The sequence below is a fragment of the Perognathus longimembris genome, chromosome 3, assembly GCF_023159225.1.
Source record: "Perognathus longimembris pacificus isolate PPM17 chromosome 3, ASM2315922v1, whole genome shotgun sequence".
Lineage (NCBI taxonomy): Eukaryota > Metazoa > Chordata > Mammalia > Rodentia > Heteromyidae > Perognathus > Perognathus longimembris.
Window position 1 is genome coordinate 45,366,303 of NC_063163.1, and position 22,890 is coordinate 45,389,192.

Sequence of the window (22,890 nt, forward strand, 5' to 3'; positions counted from 1 at the left end):
CTAGGATTAGGCCAGGGTTTTGAGGAGGCATTACTCAGCTTACCATGTAGATATTTGTACCTGAAAATGCCAGAGGTTGGAAAGTAGATAAAGTATCTGTGGCAATTGAATGAGGAAAAGGGGCAATGGCTGGTGCAAAGTGCATTTTCTCTGTGGAATGGAGCCAGATTTGGCCTGGATTAAGGGCCCCACTCAAGAGAAGGACCAGGAGACACAGTCACCCTCAGAAGGATGTCAGGAGTGGAGAACCAGAAACCAAGGCTAAGAAGAGATAGATACCTGTAAGAAGAAACTGCACAAGAGTTCTACAGTGGAGTGCCTCTGAGGAAGTCTAAAGATGCCCTTGGAGAAAAACATAAGAAAGCACCGCCTTCAGACAACTTCCATAACCCCAAACTACCACCAAGCCTTTCCTCCTAGATGCTGTTCCAATGCCAGAGGAAGCAAAAGAAAGCTATAGAAAAGCAGGCAGTAAACTGGGTGCTAGTGGCTCACAGTTAGCTACTCAAGAGGCTAGTATCTGAGGGTTGTGGTTCAAAGAAAGCCCAGGCAGACAAATCCAAGAGACTCTTATCCCCCATTCAACAACAAAAAGCCACAAGTGGAATTGTGGTTGAAGTGGTAGAACCTTAATTGAAAAAGCCAAAGGAAAGCTCAAGGCCCTGAGTTCAAGGCTCTGCATGCGCGCACATGCGCGCGCGTGCACACACACACACACACACACACACACACAGACACACACAGAGAAAGAGAGGAAGAGAGAGATGGAGGGAGAGGTAGGAAATGTGTTGCAAAATCTCAGAACACAGGGTTGTCAATACAGTAATGGGTCTACCTAGGATTTCATTCCCAAATGGAGAAACAAGTTCACCCAGCAGCTGAAATAAAGAGTGATACTGCTCTCTGCTTGTTCTACCACTGGCTATTTCAAGAGAAAGACCTCCTATCTCCATTAGCAAGACTCCTATCTTTATTGAGTTAACATGTTGTGCTCTAACTCTCTTACCCAGATTCTTCAAGCAACAGGCTATTTATGTTCTCCACATGGAGGTGCAAAATGTTTATATTAAAATTTCAAAGGCAGAACACTACATTTGTATATCACATACTGTTTATGTGAAACAGTGCCCTCTTGTTGCCCAATTAAATAGAGTAAGTTCTGGTAATTGCTGTGTAGAAGGATTATGTTGACTGGCCAAGGAGAGCTAATGTTTTTTGATGGGTGACCTTTGATCTGACTTTTCCAGGACGTCATGAGAAGAGAAGTACACTAGTAGTTCCAGAATGAGGTCTCTTACCATCTACGCACATGGTTAGATCACGACATCTTGCTGAGTCTCAGTTTCTTCCTGTGTAAAATGGAAACCAAATATCTGTTCTGCCTACATCAGGCTGTTGTAGGGATCATTGAATGACCTCATAGCCATGAGGACATATTTCTAAATTGTAATCTGTCTAAATAATAAGGCATTATTAGTTACTGAATGTATCTATAGCTATAACAGGTTATAAGTTTTTAAAGAAACCTAAGGCACTGTGCTTAATGGACTCTTTCTGGAAAGTGACATATAAAATAGTCATGACAGTTGCTGCCTCTGGGTGGAGATGTCGTGAGAGTGATGAGAAAGAGGGAGATGTACTTTTCACTCCATTCCTTTTCGTATCCTTTGAATTAATACCACATGTATACATTCAAACCAATAAAATTTAATAACCCCTTTGAGAAGTTGAAGAAAGCAGATATATTTATTCTTAATAATCCATTTAATATAATCTAATCTTTCTGTAAAAGGACATTATAAGATGTTTAATGTTTCAGGATTAAATGAGATGACTTGGTTGACGCAACTAGCACATAACTTGGCACCCAGTAGGTGGTTGGAAAGTGACAGTGCCCTTGGCCTTGAGGTCATCATCATGACTATCAACTCCCAGTGAATTTTCTATATACAAGGATATAGCTAATGGGATGCTGGATATTAGAAAGTTTATTAGATTTTCCTGGGATGTTGGACACAGATGGTAAGCTGGGAAATGCCAGAAAGTTGATGAATCATGTGGTAAACTAGTGGAAAAGGTGAGTGGAGCCAGAAACAAGCCAGAGAAGGCAAGGAAACAGAGCAGGTCTGGAGCAAGAAATCTACACTCATTATATCATGTAACCCGCTTTGCAGTTGCTGATGTTTCCAGAATGTTAAGTACATTTTGCAAGTTAGGCTTATTCTGATTTTCATGCTATTAAATGCTTATTAAATAACAAATAACTTGAAATCTCATTAGCTAGACTGTGAAACTCTTTTTTTTTTTTAACTTACGATTTCTCATTTTATGGTGAGGAGCAGTGAGTCCATAAATCAGAACTCTTTATGGGAAGCCGTAACACCTAGCCCAAATGCCAAGACGGAGAATCTGATAGCATAGCTATTAAAAATTAAGACCCCTGAAAGACTACAGTTCATGCTAACAGAAATGCCCAAGGCAGCCAGACGCTGTGTCTCCCTTTTAGTTTTAATGGAGTTGTATCATTTCTATTCATTTTGCCAGGGAATAGGACATTTACAAAGTGGAGGGAATGAAAACACAACAAAAACTGGGAAGAGCTATCTCATTCAAAAATGCTAAGGTGCTACTGGAATTACTGACATGATTATCTTTGTGACAACTGGGTGTCTTGCTGCTCAGTGTGATGCTTGCTCATTCACCATCACTGACATCGATGAGGACACTTGTTCCCAGTGCAGAATCTCAGGCCACCTTGTTAGAATCAGAAGGTGACGGTTTCTATTGGTTTTTTTAAACTTGAAAATCTCATTCTCTTTTACTGCAGAAATGATCGATTTTAGACTGTTTTTGAAAACAGTAAATCCAACTAAAAATATATGGTGTACACATATTTTTTTTCCAAAAAAGAAATGGTTTCAGGATAGTGGAGCCATTAGGGGCCATGGGACTTTAAACAAGGACGTAGGGGGGAGGGGGAGGGGCTGGGAATGCGGCTTATGGGTAGAATGCTTGTCTAGCATGCATGAAGCTCTAGGTTCAATTCTTCCGTACCACACAGAGAGTAAACACAGAAAGCCAGAAGTGGCGCTTTCACTCAAAACAAAAGAAGAGAAGAAGGAGGTGGAGGAGGAGGAGGGAGAAGAAAAAGAAGAAAAAGAAAGAAGAAGTTCAAAAATGGAGGCAAACTCTTGGCAAGGTATGGAATGTAAGTTCACTGGAAACCAATGGTTTCCCATTCTGGTGATTAGAAGGATGAGGAGGATGTTACTGAAGAAGGGAATCTAGTAACTAATGAGGTGCCGATGAAATAGGGCCCATTTATAACCAGGACATTTAAAACCGAGGACTTTCTCATGGGGTTGTCTGTTTTCTGAATCAGTGATTCCATTTGACACCAACAGTTGCTTTTATTGCTTCCTCTATCATCCCTATGGTCCCTTGATTTAAAAGCCATCGTTTATCAAGCACTCTCCATTTGTTAAGTAAGAATATTTTCCCCATTTTTATGCACTAAGGCCCTTCTGATCAGTGTGAGATGATGTGCTATCACTGGAATTGATGTAACTTTTTATGTATAAATTTTCTGTATTTAGTTGATTTATGGTGTTTTACACACACACACACACACACACACACACACACGAAGAACTCAACTCAGTGGATGAAAACAGGAATGAACCTCCATAGCTAGGAATGATCAGACCTCTCCAACCAGGAAACAAATCAGGGAGACAGGAAGCACTAGCAATCAGCTAGTCAGCTGGTGACTATTTTCATTTTTGGTAAAAATAAAATATATTCTTTTAAATTCTGAGCTATCACTGCCAATGTGTAAGGGCTTTGGTATTCTAATTGTACAAATCCAGGTGTCATTGGATTGAGCCTGTAATCCTAGCTACTCAGGAGGCTGAGATCTGAAGATCATTGATGCCAGCCTGAACAGATAAGTCTGAGAACTCTTATCCCCAATTAACAAGCCAAAAGCTGGAAGTGGAGATGTGGCCCAAACGGTAGCGCACTAGCATTTAACAAAAAAAGACCTCAGCAAGAGCATTAGGCCCATTGTTCAAACCCCAGAACTGGAAAGAAAAAAAATCATTAAAATAAATAAGTTCTCTTGGAAGGTGCCTATATATCAAACCAGACTACTAGGACTCTAGCCAGCTTAATACTACATTTTTGATGATTTAAGGACTTTTCTTACAAAAGATGACATTTCTGAGAATGGAAATTTATTTATGTGCAACCAAAGTCTTAACTTCTTGTGTAATAGTTCAGAGTGGTGGAAATTCTCAGACATTCAATGGTGATTTTTAGCAATGTTTTCAACTAAACAAGGATATTAAAAAGCTTTATAAAAAATTATTGTAAAGGTGAGGTACAGAGAGGTTACAGTTATATAAGTTAGGTAATGGGTACATTTCTATTTGAACAGTGTCATTCCTTATCTCATTTTCTCCTAGTTTTTCAAATCTTGACCCCCAAGTTGTATAGTTCATTTCAAACATAGTGTCTACATATGATTTTTTAAAACCTAAATTATGCTGGGTGCTGGTGGCTCACACCTGTAATCCTAGCTACTCAGGAGGCTTAGACCTAAGGATCAGGACCCAAAGCCAGCCTAGGCAGGAAAGTTTGTAAGACTCCAATTATCTCCAATTAACCACAAAAAGAAGGGGGGCAAAAAGGGAGGAAGAGAGGGAGAAAGGAAGGGAGAGAAAGAAGAGAAGGAAGGAAAGAAGAGAAAGGAAGAAGAAGAAGAGACAAGAAGAGAAGAGGAAAAGAAAGGAAAGGAAAAGCTGGAAGTGGAGCTGTAGCTTAAGTGGTAGAGCTCTAGCTTTGCACTCAAAAGTTCAGGGACAGTGCCCAGACCCTGAGTTCAAGCCCCAGGACAGGCACTAAAAAGAAAACAATAAAAGCAAAAAAATCCCTGAGTTATTTTTTGAAAAAAATATAGCATCTGTTGTGAGGAAATATTTATTTGGGTCTCATCTTGCATAGACAAAACAAAACCAAAAAAAAAAAAAAACCCTGACTCATTTCATCTCTATATGTGAGTCTAAGTGTAGCCATGCTGAATAAATCATACTTGTAGATTTTCATGTGTTCAACAACTAGGTGATGATATTGTGGTTCAATGTTAATGTTAATAGGAATTAATATGAAGTTTAGTTACCAAATTAGAGTTGTTTAATATTAAATGGCTTTACAGCAATTTTATAAGGAGAATGGAATGAACTGAACATAGTGTCTTGAATTAAAACATCTAAATATCTTTTATATTGTTGGTGTTCCTTCAGAGCTAAGAATAAACCTAGAGGAGGGTGCTAGAACAAACAGATCTGAAAATTACATTCTTTCAGTTCTCACTTTGTTAAGTAGATACACATCAAAGTGCTAGCTTCAAATATCTTCTTTCTATGTGTTTCCTTTTGTCTTTTTACCCTTTCATTTTAGTCTGGTTCTTCTTGCTGTAACAAAATACCTGATGCTGAGTACAATATAAAGAAAAATATTAGTGTAATTTGCATTTTTGGTGGCTGAAAGATCCAGATTAAAGTGGCCCCATTGGATCAGCCTTTGGTGAGATCTTTTAGCTGTATTTCCATATGGTAGAAGAGATCACATAGTGACAAAATGAGAGGGAGGAAGAGGGACGAGGAGAGAGAGGGAGAGAAAGAGAGAGAGAGGTGCGCCATAGAAAAATGTAAGCTGTGGGGAAAGCTAAATAAACTGTTCTATAAACAAGTTACTCTCTGTGAATTAACTTTCCACCAAAATAACTTAATCTATTCAGGAGCCCTCATGACCTAACTACTAAGCCCCATCTCTTAAAAGATTATACTACCTCACCACCAGCACACTGAGAACCACGCTTCAGTACATGAACCTTTTGAGGACAACCACAGTAACTCCTTTCTTTGTACATTAGACAAACTTAATAATCGCCTCATCAGTTAAGACTCTTTCTTACCTTTTTCAGCTGTTCCCAAAAGCATTCTTCAGCAAAAAAAAAAAAAGTGACACTGATGATATTGCAATAACAATTTCAAGTTATACTATAGAGTCATGGTAACAATAGCATCATGGTACTGGCACAAAAATAGACCCAAAGATCAATGGAACAATATGGTAAACTAAAAAATACAGCCATACAGCTACTGCCATCTGATCTTTGACAAAGAAGACAAAATCATACACTGGAAAAAAGACAGGCTCTTCAACAAACAGTACTGACTGGGAAAACTGGTTATCTACATATAGAAGACTGAAATTGGATCTATCTCCCTATCCTGTACAAAAATCAACTCCAAATGGATTAAAAACATGACCTACAATAGGAAACCTCTGGTAGGCATAAGAATAGGTAGTTCTTTTCTCAGTAGGATTCTAAATGCCCAAGAGAAAGAGCTGAAAAATTGGACTGCATCAAATTAAAAAGTCTCTGCACATCAAAGGATAATTTCCAGAATCAAAAGACAACCCACAGAGTGGGAGAAAATCTTTGGCAACAATTCAGTGTATAACAAATTAATATCCAGAATATTTTAAAGCTCAAGTAATTACACAACAGAACAAAAAATCCAATTCATAAATAGCAAAAGGAATTAAACATAGTTCTCAGAAGAAGAAATACAGATGGCTAAAAAATACACAAAGAAATAGTCAAGAGAGTGAGGGAAAGGGTGACATGGGCCCAAAAGAAATGTATGCATTATCTGACTTACATAACTGCAACCACTGTGTACAATCACCTTTAAATAACAATAAAATTTTAAGGAAATATTCAACATCATTACTAAATAAAATACAAATCAAAACTATCCCAAGATTCCATATCACCCCTATATAATGGCAATCCTCAGAAAACAAACAACTGCTAGTGAGGACTCAGGAAAAAGGATTTCTTATACTCTTTTGAAACTAGTGTTACCAGTATGGAAATCAATATGGGGCTTCCTCAAAAAACTAAAAATAGACCTACCATATGGCCTTGGTCATACTAGTCCTGCTCATATATCAGAAGAAGAGTCACTCAATAAACAAGATATCCACATTTATTGCAGCTCAGTTCACAATAGCTAAACTGCAAAATTAATAGTGGTGGCCACCAACGAACAGAAAAATAAAATTATATACTCATTTGTTGAGTAAAGTCCTGAAATGATGGCAATGAGTGTAAAAGTGGACTTTCTAGGAGTGGATCAGCAGGAAGGGGAAGGGAAAAGAGGATACCGAGCAATGAAGAGAATCAAAGGACATTGTACATGTATACATGAAGACAGCATAATGAAGTCCTCCAAATGCTTTTTTGCAAAAGCAGGAAGGAAAAAAGGAGGTAGGGTAATATACTGAAGGGGTGAATTTGTTCTAAGTGTATTGTATACATGTGTGGAAATACAACGAAAGCTTCTTATACTAAAAATGTAGGTTAATACAAAACTAAAAGAATTTCTAATGGGACATTGTGAGCCTAATGACTAGGCCAGGAAGAGTTAATCGGGAAAGCCCCTAGTAAATGCTTCCCATTCTGCCAGCTGGCGATTCAGGCACTGAGAGACTGAGGAGTGTGAATAAAACATTCAGCTGCAGCAATGTGTGACAGACACACGGCATTGTTTCCGCCAGTATGGGACTGAAATATTCCAGAGTATAGACAGTTTGGTTGTTTTATTTTCACAGAAAGGAGCTATTAAGTTTAGTGAACCAATGAATTTATTAGCTAAATTCCATCTCCATAAGTTCACCAACTCTAAATTCACCCTCTAGACTTACTAGATTATTTTCTCATTCATTCATTTATAGAGAAGAAGAGAAAACTGCAAAGTGTATTTAATTTAATGTAAGGAATTTTTGTAAGATGAAGAAAAGTAGTGCCTGAAAATTACCAGAAAAAAATGTGCAAAAACTTCACTGGACCAGGGTAGGGAAATCCTTTCTTGGTAATATAATGCCCAAGGCAGGAACTCTAAAATAAAACTCACAGAGTTTTTGGCTATGGGTAAATTTAAAACACTTGTATACCAAAGATCACTATAAAGAAAACAAAATGCAGATGATAAACCAGAAAATAAAATTTGTAATTTATATAACAAATAAAAATGAGTGTTTCTTGTTATATTATTTGTTATGTTATATTCATGTACTACTAAAAGGCCACTAAAGTACAAAGTATAATGAGAACATACAAGGGAAGTCAAATCTTTGAAAGATGGAAAACAGATGAAAAAATAAAAAATATGTAAAGAAGGAAATGTCAGAGAAAAGGAAATTGATTTAGGGATGATCAGAGTATTTCACAAAAGGGAAAAAATGTAGTATCCAATAATACCATCAGTGTCTTTTAAATTAGTAGAAAAGAAATGCAAAAAAAATTAAGGTCTATGGGAGACTTCAAATATGATAACCAGCATTACTTCATTCACTACAAGTCTAAACTATACCCTGATCTTCCCCTAAGTGTTGTAGGTAAAGTGACAAATAGTTCTGTGGCAGGGATTAAGGGAATGGCCAGATTGAGGGAAATAACATTTTCCTGCAGGAAAATGGATAGAATTGGAGGTGGTTGGTTGTATTAACTGAAATAAACCAGACTCAGAAAGATAAAGATCACACACAGAGAATATAGATATTTTTTAAAGGGGCCACAGAAATGGAGGGATGAGGGTGAACAAATGCAGCAGTGGTACTCACTAGACACTATGTTAAACATGAACTATACAACTTGTGGATGGGGATGGGAGGGAAAAGCAAAGACAGAGTGAGTGAGAGAAAGGGTGACACTGTCCAAAATGGAATGTACTCTCTGCAACTTATGTAACTGTAACCTCTTTGTCCATCACCTTTCTAATAAGAATACAAAATTCAATAAATGTAAAAAATATCAGCACAAAAAGACTGAAAATATATATAGAGAAATTACATCCAGTCCATTTTGAGCTGCCATAACAATACACCACAAAGTGTGTGATTTGAACAACAGCAATTCATTTCTCAGAGCTTGACAGGCTGCAAGTCTGTGATTGGGTGTCAGCATTGTTAGATTCTGCTGTACTCTCTTTCTGATTTGTAGATGGTACCTACTCATGTATCCTCATTTGGGGAAAGAAATAGGACCAGCTCAGTGGTGTTCCTGCTAATCAAAAGAATAAATAAGTCCTCCATGACCACATCTAAATCTAACCATCTCCTAGAAATCCCATCTCCAAATACCAGCTCCCTGGTGATTACAAGTCAACACGTTCATTTTTTAGGGGGGAAAAAGTTACTATTCAGTCTCTAGGAGTATATAAATTTTCAGGTTTCCAAAGTCATGAAACAAAATGTTGACTGGTCATTCAGAATGGTAGAAATGTAAAAACTGGAATTTTTTGTTACCTGTTTTCTAGGTTTCATTCACTGACTACATACTGTACTTCTATTTATAAAATATTAAAACTTAAGGGATGCTTTCATTGATGAGGCAAAAATGATTGGTATACTCAGTAGCAAGGCTGGAGTTTACACAGTCTGTCACTGAGAAAAATAGCTTGAAGTTATACACTTTTTTGAACACTAATATAAAACTATTAAATTTTTACTATACATAATGATAGTGGCTGTCACTCTTCACATGCATATATGAATTGTATAGTCTTCATTATGATATTTCTAGGCATGTATATGATATATATTACTTGGATCATATTTGCTTCATCTTTCTTTTTTCTAGTGCCAGGACCAGGGCTTGAACTCCAGGGCTTCAAGCTCGCTTTCAGTTTTCTCATTTATAGTGGTACTCAACCACTTGAAGCTATGCCTCCTCTGGAATTTTTTTTTTTTTTTTTTTTTTTTTTGGTCAGTCCTGGGCCTTGGACTCAGGGCCTGAGCACTGTCCCTGGCTTCTTCCCGCTCAAGGCTAGCACTCCGCCACTTGAGCCACAGCGCCGCTTCTGGCCGTTTTCTGTATATGTGGTGCTGGGGAATCGAACCTAGGGCCTCGTGTATCCGAGGCAGGCACTCTAGCCACTAGGCTATATCCCCAGCCCCTCTCCTCTGGAATTTTGCTGGTTAATTGGAGATGGAATTTTGTGGACTTTTTTTTGTCTGCGCTGGCTTTGAACCCCTGCGTAGTTGGGATTAAAGGGATGACCCACTGGTGCCTAGCCTCTATTAATATTTTTTATCTCTCTGTCTCCCCACCCATTAAGCAATTTTAATGTATTTCATTATTCTATTTTTATACCTGTATATAAAGTACTTCAATACTATTTACCCCCAATTTACCCTCTCCTTCACCTTCCACTTGTTCCTACCACCTAAAAAAAAAAAAAAAAACCCAGTCCCTCTCTGTATTTTTTATCTATATTCTGTATATGATTTTAATGGGGTATTAGTCCTTTATAGTCTGATTTATTTCAGTTAACATAATTTCATCCATTTTCCTGAAAACAACAGCATTTCATTATTCTTTATAACTAATACTCCATTGGGGGTGTGTGTGTGTGTGCATACTTGTGTGTTTGTGTAACATTTTCTTTATCCATTCATTTGTTGATGGGGTCCTAAGCTGATTCCATAACTTGGCTGTTGAAAATTGTGCTGCTATAAATACCAATGTATAGGAAAATATCTATTATGTGATGACTTACATATACATATAAGGTATATGCCTAGGAATTGTATAACATTATCATAAAGTTCAATTTTTAGCTTTTTGGGAACCCTCCATACCTATTTACATGGTGGTTTCACTAATTTATATTCCCACCAACAGTGTATAAAGGTTCCTTTTTCCCACATCCTTGTCAGTATTTATTATTGTTTCTGTTCTTGATGATGTCCATTTTGATGAGAATGAAATGAAGTCTCAATGTCATTTAGGTTTGCATTTCCTTTATGTCTAGGGGTGTTGACTATTTCTTCACTTTTTGTATGTTTCAGGCTTACTGAAAATATTATAGCATAGCAGAAAAATTTAAATGGCTCCATATGGTGTTTTGAAATACATCCCAACTGTAGGCTGAGTGACTTGCAAGTTGGAGAGACTACCAGAGCCCTATAGCTACAGTATTTCCTTAGGATCAAGATCAACTTCAATGCTCTCTTGATCCAGGGCTGAGACTTCGGGAATGTAAGTGGCTCTCTTTTCTCTCCCTTTTTTGGCTGGGTAGCAATACCTCTCAGGGATGTCTCTTCATCTGCTTTATCATATGTATGGCATAACCTGCTGTCTTGGTGCTGGGCTTCTTGCTGAGAATAATGGCAGTCTCTTAGGACAGCACTCTTTGGTGCTGAAGACACTGCCCAAATGTGTGTAGCACTTGTCATTGGTTGACACTGGCCCAAGGTTGGCAGGTCCTGGTAAAATGTATTTTACATGCTCTTCATGTACTTATTGGCTGTTTATATTACTTTTGTGAACACATTTGTTAATTGGATTACTTGTTCTTTTGGTGTGTTATTTTTGAACTCTTTATATTGTCTAGGTACTAATCGACCTACTGTTATTCAAAATAATCATGAAGACTTTAGTCTCTTTTCACCAATGTCCTATTTATCAAAATAAAAAATCATTTTCTCTTTTTCCAAATGTATATTTTACTTTTTTCTATTTCATCCCTGGAGCTCAGAGGCAAAGTCAGAATGATGTTTTCCCATTAGTCTCAATTATTGTTCAGAAGAAACCATGGAAGGGGCAATGGAGCATGCAATTGGCAACTCCTCTTTCTTCTCTGCTGAAATCTGGAGAAATCTAGCAGGAAAGCAACAAGCTTAAAAGACAACTCTGGTAGGATAAAAATACATTGGAGGAAGTTGGTATAATTTCAAGGAAAGACAAATGCAGAGAAATAGTTGATTACCTTAGAAATAATATTGAAGTCTCTATTACCCAGCATATGTTAGCTGAATAACAAATACCTTCCAAATCACAGTAGTTTATTACTCACTCACTCATAGTATCTGCCCAAATAACCTGGTATACCAATAATGCACATCATTTCTCCTTGTAACTAAATGCCCAGAATTGTTTTATCACTTCAGCCACCCAACTCAAGTACAAGGAGGCAGAGGGCCACCCTACTATTGGCCTAAAAAGAACAGACCTGGAAATGTTTCACAAGCAGCATATTCATATATATACATATATATTTATATATATGTATATATATGTATGTGAATGTGTGTGTGTGTGTGTGTGTGTGTATGTGTTTGTGTGAGTAAGCCCACTGAATGCAGTGCTCAATTCCTCTATTTGCATTCCTCTATTTGTCCTGAGTCTCTGCCTGGTGCCAGCAGTGGGTGACTCTGTCTTCAGGTCTCACACATATGAAGCCCGATGACCCAGGAGATGGGGAATGTGGGCCCTATCCTCAGCCAGTCAGCCACATGGTTTTCAGGCTATAATTTCCCCACTGACAAAGTAAGGAAAGCCTTGGCATCAATTCCTGCTCTGATCCTCAGGAGTGTGTGTGTGTGTGTGTGCAGTAGTTTTACAGATACTAGGAAAGCGAGTGTGAAGTTAGTGTGAAGGGACTTGTCACTGTCTGCCAGTAGAGGCAACTGATGAATAGAAGGGTCAACCTATGAAACTGCTACTCCCCCTTTGTGGCCTTAGGATGGGAAGAGGTGACATAGCCCAGTTGACCTCCAGGGTATGATGCATTTGTTAACTCCTCCACCAACCTTCCTTTTCTCAGGGCAGTACCCCATCTCTCTTCTGCTTTTGTGGCTCCTCTCACATTCCCATCCCTCCTTCCTCCTCTGACCACCCACTTTTTCAACTGCTCCAACAGCTTTTACCCAAATCTTCCTGGGAATCAGCCAGTAGTGGCCTTGGGACTTACCCCTCCTTTATTGTATGTAGCACAGGTTTCCATTTAACCAAAAAGACATGTGTTTTGTGTTTTTTTTCTTTGTTTGCTTAAATTTCCCTTGAAAATATACCAGGGCTTAAATTAAGGGTAAAAATTGCATTTCCAAATCACAAAAGGTTTTGCCAAAATTCGGAATGTTTAAACAAAATAGATCAAGAGGCATTCTAGAAGCAAGCATCAGGTTTTCCCATGTACAGTTAAGTTTGTGAATCATATGTGAGCCCTTTTCTCATGTGGACGATATTGTGCCAAGAATGGGCTAGCCACTTTTAATTTCTCCAGGCAGGGGCTCGTGAGGCTGTGACCTTGAACAAACCTTTTAATTTCTTGGGTCTCAGTAAATGGGAATGGCACCACTTCAGTAAATGAGAATGACACCAGCTTAGTCCATAGCAGAACCTGGACACCATAGGCCTCAGACTTCCTGAGATTTCTAGGAAGACATATGTCCACTAAGTTGTCTTCTCTTAGCAGTAGAGTATGGTGGGAGGGATGAGGAAGTGCAATCTAGGATCCTTAGTTTTGCAGGCAAATTCAAACCCTGAACTAGGCTGTGAATGCAGTGCTTTGAGCCTGTCCACCCATGTATCTGCTATGAGTGCCCAGTACATGAAGTAAATTCTAGGCAGGCAATGGAATAAGGAGCTCCTTCTCAGGATTCTGGAAGGAAGGGCAGGTGGCAGAAAACGTCCTGTACTGAAGACTATGACCTTATGTGTTCTGGGATGCATTTTCCTGTCCTTGACATGTTATATTTGTGCTGTCCTGCCCAAAGAAGAGTAAGACTTGTAGTCAGGTGTAGGTGGCCCACGCCTGTAATCCTAGCTACTCAGGAGGCTGAGATCTGAAGATTGCAGTTCAAAGGCAGCCTGGGCAAGAAAGCCTGTCAGATCCTTATCTCCAATAAACCACCTGAAAACTGGAAGTGGAGCTGTGGCTCAAAGCAGGAGAGCTCTAGCCTTGGGTGAAAGAGCTCAGGGATAGCACCAGGCCCTAAATTTTGTCTGTTTCATGACCAACAAAAGAAAACAAAAACAAAAACAACAGAGTAAGACTTTTGTGTGTATGCACATTTGTGTGTGTATGAAGACTTTTATGTATATGCACATTTGTGTGTATATGAGAGAGAGAGAGAGAGAGATACAGAAAAGAGAGGCACCTGTGGATGTGTAAAGATGAGATGGAGAAAAAGTTAGTGATATTTACAAGCATGAGATATAAGATGCTTTTTTTTATTTTTAGTAAATATCTATCTATACACATACTTGTATACATATTATACTATGTATATAGCACATATAATATGTAGTATGTATATAGTATATACACATACATACTGTATACATAGTATATATAGTAAAGTATATTCAGTATAGTATATAGCATATTTGGTATATAGTATATATAGTATATAGTTATATACTCATACATACTCTATACATATTATATATACATAGTACATATATATATATTTACTGAAGAGAAGCTCAAGAATTTAAATTTTTTAATTTTTAAAAATTAAATTAAAAAATCACCTAAAGGGGCCCGGAATATGGCCTAGTGGCAAGAGTGCTTGCCTCATATACATGAAGCCCTAGGTTCAATTCTCCAGCACCACATATATAGAAAATGGTCAGAAGTGGCGCTGTGGTTCAAGTGGCAGAGAGCTAGCCCTGAGCAAAAAGAAGCCAGGGATAGTGCTCAGGCCCTGAGTCCAAGGCCCAGGACTGGCAAAAAAAAATAATAATAAAAAATAATAATAATAAAATCAACTGAAGATTAATTTGAGTCAGGTATATAATTCATGCTTTTTTATTGGTTGGTTTATTTATTGTGTGCTTTTTTTTACATTTTTGATTAGCATCAATTAGTTGTACAAAGAGGGTTCATTTTGACAAACCCATATATACATATAATACGCTTTGATCCAAGTCACTCTCTCCATCATTCTCTGTCATCAAACTTCTCCCTCCCAATCCAACCTTAACAACATTCATTTTTCATTTCAAGCATGTACTTAAAGTATTTTGATCTTGTTCCACTCTTGTTCGCACACATACTATTACTGACATCTCAGCTTGGGCCCATTTTACTTTCCAAATACTTGATAGGTATATGTAAGAGGCTCTTCTCTGAGTCCAGTCAAGCAAAAGTGCAGAACCTTAGCTGAAAAACAAGTACAAGTAAAAGAACTGAAGATACTGCTTAAGTGGTGAAGTTCAATCTCCTGTACCACCAAAACAAATCAAAATGAAATTATTCAATTCAAAAGCAAATGAGTCTCACACCTGCATATCTGGTGGGGGGTCACTGACATACTTGTATTCTTTGCCCCATAGTTGCAGAGCAAGCTTAACTTGCACCTGACCCTCCCAAGGAGTGACATCCCCTAATCCTGAACCTCTGTGCCTGAGGATCTCAACTGCCTGGGCCAGCTCTCTTTCACGTCTCTGAAGAAGGTTCAGTATTAGCTCCCAGCTTTTTTCTGACCTCACCATCACCACTTTCTTGAAGTATACAATGTGGCTTACTACGCTGGGTTCTCTTATGCTGGGTCCTCTTATGCATTCTAGGCCAAAGCTAGTGTCTAGCCACACTACCTTTCACTATGTTGCAGGATCTTCTCACTGCTTTGAGCTGCTCAGGCTCTGGCTCATTGAACTAAGTGTCTATCACTTGAAAAATCTTGGTCAAATGAAGACTTGCAGTCAGCAGTTTGAGGTGGGTCCTAAGGGTCTGTGTTTCTCACACACCTCAGATATGGCAGGGGTTGGGACTGCCCATAGAAAGCACATATTCAACATGCACAAAGGCTTTAGCAGATCACACTCAGGATCATTCTGGAAGCCTCCAGGTGCAGACTGGCCTCAGGAACCCCCTGAGAAGGTGGAAGAAAGCAGACTTCAGCTTGAACAGGAAAGAGTCCTGTCAAGGCTTTTGTTGAAGGGGGTGGGAACGCTGCAGCTTTTTCCAATTACAGATAAGCAACTAGTTATTTTAAAGACAAGTAAGAAACGTAATAGCCTAAAATTGTGGTTCCCTAGGTATATTCTAGGAAATATTGGTCCTATGGGATGTTAATAGGAGTTTTGTGCTAAAGGGATGCCTATGCTCAAAGGAGTTCTAGAATCTACACTCTTAAGCACTGGGTTAAGCAAAGTTTAATAGGTTTCTTTTCAGAGGCTTTAATAAGCTAATGTGTATTATAGCGCTCCAAGAAGAACATAAAGCATGCAACATTCCCCAAAAGTATTTTCCAAAGAAATCACCTCCTCCTTTTTTTTGTGGGGGGGGGGAGGGTCAGGGAGTCTAATAGGACTAAAGTTCTATGGGCTGCTCAGTCCCTAGAAAAGGGTAATATAAGCCCATACTGGAGTCAAGCTCACTGACCTTCTCAACTCTTCTTTTTCCTGCTCAAAATATTGTAAAGATGAAGAGTGTCTGCTTTCTCAAATTCACTTGTAATAAGTATTTTTAAAGCATATGGATAGGTTTATAAATATTTAGCCATTGATAACATTTTTCTTCCTTTATTTCTCTTTTTTCTTTCTTCTCACTTTCTCTGTTCCTTTCTTTTTTTAAGAAGTGTTTTACATGGCTTATAAATGCTAAGTCTTAAATTTAAGCATCATAACACCATGTCTGGGTGTTGTGTTTGATTATCAGTCAGTTCCACTGTGACAAGACTTTAATCTTTCTTGACTAATAAAATTTTACTGAGGAAATTCAAAGCAATTACATTACACTTTGCTGGATCCAGTCTTTAGGGAGATGCATTAGTCACTTTTTCATTGCTGTGACAAAATATCTAACAAAAGCAACTTTGGGGAGCAAGAATCCATTTTGACTCATGATTTCAGATATTTTAGGACAGCTGACTCCATTACTTTGGGTCTGAGATGAGGCGGGATGGGGAGACTATGGCCCAACAAAGCTGCTCACTTCATGGCAGCCAGGAAACAGAGAAACAGAGAGAAGAAGAGGTCTTGAATGTGTCTTGGAACAGTTTTTCCTATCAGCTTCAACTTCCCACAGTTTCTACCTTCTCTGAATAGTTCATTCAATTAGGAATCCATCCAAGAATTAATCCACTGATTAGATCAGTGCCCTCATGATTCAATCAGCTTCCCAAAGGCCCATCTCTGAATGTTGCTTTGGGGACCAAGCCCTCACTCAACACATGAGTGTATGGGAAACAGTTCATATGAAAACCATAACAGTAGTCAAAAGAACTTCAGAGAAAGGCCTTCCCTGCATGCCAGAAGAGAGAAGATTGAAAGGGTTTTGGGGGAAAGGCCAGAGAGACCTTGAGGCTGCTTTTTTAGGTCATCATATTAAAGCATTATACTTTGGGATATCCTTTTCTGAGCTTCCAAAATGTGTTAATTATCTTGGTCAAGTCTCACGGTATTATTTTATTTAAAAGTTTATTTATAGGTGAATTAAATCTTTAAAAGATGATTGTATTGTCAATTTTAATTCAAAATTAATTTTATTAGGCTAGACAAAATAATAGTCTAGCGCTGCCACACAAACCCTTATCATGTTACAAGCATCATCTAGACCTCATTCTTTATAGTAAGTAGCTTAGGTAAGTATCTCTTCTCTAGTGTCTCCAGAGGGAAGTATGAGGTTTCCTGAACAAATATTGTCTGGGATCATATAATATTGTCACTCACTGTGGTTGCTGAGGGTATTGGATGGCTTCCACTTCTGTGTCTATTACTGCTGCTTAATTGCTTGGTTATCAAACACAGGCAGAGACAGAAAGAGAGACAGAGAGAGAGAGAGAAAAAGAAAGAGAGAGAGAGAGAGAGAGAGAGAGAGAGAGAGAGAGAGCCATCCTCTTCTCTCCTCAGAAGAAAATAAGATCTCAACAACAGCACACCAGTGTTTTAGGTTAGTGGTTTGTGATTCTCAGTCTTTGTCTGCTTATTAGAATCATCTGAGAACTTTTAATAAAGCACCCATGATTCCCAGGCTTTACCCTAGAACAAAGAAATATTTCTTCCAGGGTATCAATATTTTTGAAAGCTCCTCATATGATTCTAATTTATGGTTAGATTGAGGATCAATGCTTTAGATTATGAGACATAAAACAAATATCCTCATATCTCTACTGAGATGAACCAAATGTCTTGAAATCCATAAGTAGGAAGATAAGAAATGTCTGAATATTCAGTGGATTTCCAAGAGATTGCTTGTATGAATGCCAGGTGGCACATTGTTTTGCTTCTCTGTGCTTCTTATCCTTTTGCTGCCCTCTCTTTAAACACCTACTGGCCTATACATTTAGTTTTGACACTTCCCTGAGAATGGAGCAGGAATTTATCTCCACACCAGCTCCTACCACTCACTAAGGACAGCAGCCCCCACTTGTCACCTCTACCCATGCTGCCTATTCTCATGCACACCATTTCCTATCTTGGATCTCCCACTCTTTAGCTGGTTAACATCAGAGATGTTCTTTTTCTGATACAACAACCTTCCTTCCACATAGTTTCCCTCTAACAATGCTCAGGTGTGAAAATAATGACTTCCTTCTTGACAGTGTGTCAAACATTACCAAGCATTTGATGTAACTGCATTTTAGTCTCAGAACAAATGTAGGAGAGACTCATTCAGCAGAGGAGGACATGAAAGTTTGGAAAGCACTATCCTCGAGATCATCAAGGTGGCAAGTCAGAGGTCTGGGATTCACATTTGGAGAAATCTGAATGGAAGCTCTGAACTTACCCATCCATTTGGCTTCATGAATACATAATTTAGACAGTCACACAGGGCCTTGTGCTTGCCATTGTCTGGAAATTCTTAACTATTCAAATCAGGGAATCAGTCCTGTTACTCCACTTTTGCCAGAAATAAATAAAATAGCCAGTCACTTTATATCCTTTAAAAACCCAAAATATATTCAAATCATGACCATCCAGGATAGAGATGAGGCTCATGAATTATTATACTCAGATAATAATATATAGATTAAAAACAAGAAACTATGACTACAGCTTTTTATAATGCTGTACATGGCAAAGAAACCAAACATGAAATTTTAGTACAGAAGAGTGTGCTAAGATATAGACTAAAGGCATGGAAAGCCTACTCAGTAATATGCTAGCAAAACATTTCCCAAATCTAGGAAAGATACAGGAACCTGGGACATTCAGAATCCCCCAAAGACATGACCAAAATAAAACTTCTTCACATCAATGTATAGTTAAAATGCCAAGACTATGAAACAAAGAAATACTGAAAAACCTGAAAAAAGTACAAAACTACTTATAAAGGAAAACATCAGAATATCAGCAGATTCCTCAGTATACCTTAATGCCAAGACAGTATAGAATGATATATTTCAATCTCTGAAGAAAAATAGCCACCAACCAAGATTACTATATTCTGCAAAGATATCTTTTAAATGAAAGGAAAATAAAGACCTTCCAAGATAAGTATAACTGGAAGCAATTTTTGATCACTAAGCATTTCAGGAGATACTTGAAAGAATACTGCTACACATACACAAAGAGGAAGAAAAATACATATAATAACCTTAGCTCAGGAAAGAATGAACATCACTGAAATAATAGATTCCTAAAATAAAAATTAGGAAAGAATCAAACATCACTAACTCAGTAAACAGCAAACATATCCACCTATCTATCTATCTATCTATCTATCTATCTATCTATCATCTATCTTATCTATCTATTGATCTGATAAAGAAAACATACAGTTGGGCATCAGAGGCTCACACATGAAATACCAACTTCTCAAGAACTAAGATCTGGAGGGCTGCAGGTAGAAATTAGCTGGGACATAAAAGCCTATGAGAGTTTGTCTCTAATCAATTATCAAAAGAGGGGGGACTGATGGCTAAAGCCTGCTATTCTAGCTACTGAGGAGGCTAAGATCTGAAGATCACTATTCAAAGCTAGCCTGGGCAGAAAAGCCTTTGAAATTCTATCTCCAATTAGCTAGCAAAAAGTCATTAAATACTGGTACAACCAAATACTACTGAATATAAATGGGAAAACAGGCTCCAGTGCAATAATTGTGGATGACTTCCATGCCTAACTTTCACTAATAAATAAATCATCCAGACAAAAATCAACCAAGAAACTTCAGAGCTAGATAGCTTGAAGAATTAATAGAGATCTATAAAATAATTTATCAAGCAGCTATGGAATACACATTTTTGTCAACAACTCCTGGAACTTTCTGCAAAATAGGCTACATCATAGACTATAGAACAAGTCTCAAAAAGTAAAAAAAAATTAAATATTTTATGTAAATTATAAGATCTGAATGGAATAAGACTAGAAATCAATAGCAGAAGAAACTACAGAAGATATGCAACCACATGGAAACTGAACAATATGCTGTTGAATAACCAGTGCATCATTAAATAAATCATGTGAGAAGTTTAAAAATTCCTAGAATCAAATGAAAATGAATAAACAATCTGCCAGAATCTGTGGAATACAGCAAAGTGGTTTTAAGAGGAAGGTTTACAGATATAAGTATCTTCAATTTAAAAGTTAGACAGATCTCAAATAAATAATTTAAGAATCTGTGTCCAGGTCTTAGAAAAATAAGAAGAAGCCAAATGCAAAAGTAACAACAGGATAGTAACAATGAAGATCAGAGCACAAGCCAACAAAGGATTGATTCTTTTTAAAGATAAACAAGATGGAACAACTCTTAGCTACACTCATCAAAAGCAAGAGAGAGAATATCCAAATCAATAAAATTGGAAGTGGAAAGAGTGATAACACAATATATACAGCCAAAGATGCAGATGCTCATTGGGGAATATTTTGAAAATGTATATTCTAATAAATTGGAAAATTTAGAAGAAATGGATGAATTTGTAAACATACACCATCTACCAAAATTAAATCAAGAGGATGTAAAAAACATAACCAGATCAATAATAAGCAATGTAATTGAAGCAATGATGTAAAAAGAAAAAGTGCAAGGCCTGACACATTCATAGCGGAATTCTAGCAAACATTTAAAGAAGAACTAATACAAATGCTCTCCAAACTGTCACATAAAACAGATAGGGAAGAAATGCTTTCAAACTTGTTCTATGAAGCCAGCATTACTTTAACAGAACTAGAACAGGGCAAAACAAAAAAGAACAGTAATGAACAACATAGGCACAAAACAATACTTGTAAATCAAATCCAACAACACGTTGCACAGTTCATTCATTCTGATCAAGTTGGCTTTATTATTACATTTATATTAATTATTTAATTTATATTTTTAAGTTATTGGGGAACTCATTGCTAATGTGTTCTTTTTAATTAATTGCTATGCTCAGTACAATGCCAATAATAAATCTAGTAATATTTTTTGTATAAAATAAAATATTCCAAAGCTCATGTGTGAACAAAAAGTATGCAGAATATCCAGAACAGAGGGTTGGGGATTTAGCTTAGTGACAGAGCATTTGCCTGGCAAGTGCAAGGTCCTGAGTTTGATCCTCACCTCAGGCGGGGGAAAAAAAGCAAAATAATCTTTACAAGAAAGTAAACAACTTTCACCACTTGTCTTCAGAATTACCAAAGATATTATTAAGCTGACACATAAACTCACCAACAGTTCATTGGGAGAAATCTGAGACCTTCTGTGGACATTTTCTTTTCAGAAAGGCCACCACAGTAATCAGTGGAGAAGTTGAAGTCTTTCAAAAAATGGTACTAGAATGACAGGAAACCTCTGGCATATATACAGACATTAATTTGATATATAACCTAACTGAATATGCAAAAGATCTTTATAGTTAAAACTATTAAAAACCTAAAGAAAGAAATCAAAGAGGACATCAGGAAATGGAAAGACCTTCCATGTTCATGGATAGGTAGAATCAATATTGTGAAAATGGCCATACTACCAAAAATTATATACAAATTCAATGTAATCCCCATCCAAATCCCAGCTATGTTCTTTACTGACATAGAGAAAACAATCCAAAAATTCATATGGAACAACAAAAGACCTAGAATAGCCAAAGCAATTCTAGGTAAAAAAAAAAAAAAAAAAAGCAATGTGGGCAGTATATCGTAACACCAGACTTTAAACTGTACTTATAGTAATAATAACAAAAACAGCTTGATATTGGCACAAAAATAGACCCAAAGATCAATGGAACAGATTAGAAGACCCAGAAATAAAACCACATACTTTCAGTCATCTAATATTCGACAAAGGAGCCAAAGACATACAGTGGAAAAAACAGCCTCTTCAACAACTGGTGTTGGAAAACTGGGCAGCCATATGTAGAAAACAAAAAGCAGATCCCTGTTTGTCACCATGTACTAACATCAACTCAGAATGGATCAAAGACCTCAACATTAGACCCGAAACTCAGAAACTACTGCAAGAGAGAGTAGGAGAAACATTAAAACTTATAGGTATAGGCAGGAACTTCTGAAATAGAGTCCCAGGGCACAACAGATAGGAGAGAGATTCAACAAGTGTGACTACATAAAAATAAAAAGTTTCTTTACAGCTAAGGACATAGTTACCAAACTAGAAAGACAGCCAAACAATTGGGAAAAGATCTTTGCCAGCAATACATTAGACAAAGGCCTAATATCCAATATATACAGGGAGCTCAAGAAGCTAACCCCTCCAAAACTTAATAAACCAATCACTAAATGGGCAAGGGAGATAAGGAGAGGTAAGAACAGCAAAGGAACACGTGAGGAAATGCTCATCATCCCTGGCCACAAAGGAAATACAAATGAAAACTACTCTGAGATTCCATCTTACCCAAGTTAGACTGGCCACCCTTTGGATTCAAACAACAAATGCTGGTAGGAATGTGGGGAAAAAGGAACCCTATTGCACTGTTGGAGGGAATGTAAAATAGTACAACTCTGGAAATCAGTCTGGAGCTTTCTCAAAAAACTAAACATAGACCTTCCCTACCACCCAGCCATACCACTCCTAGGCATCTATGCTGAACATCATGAATCAAGTTATGACCTGGACATCCATGCTACTTGCCACACTATTCACA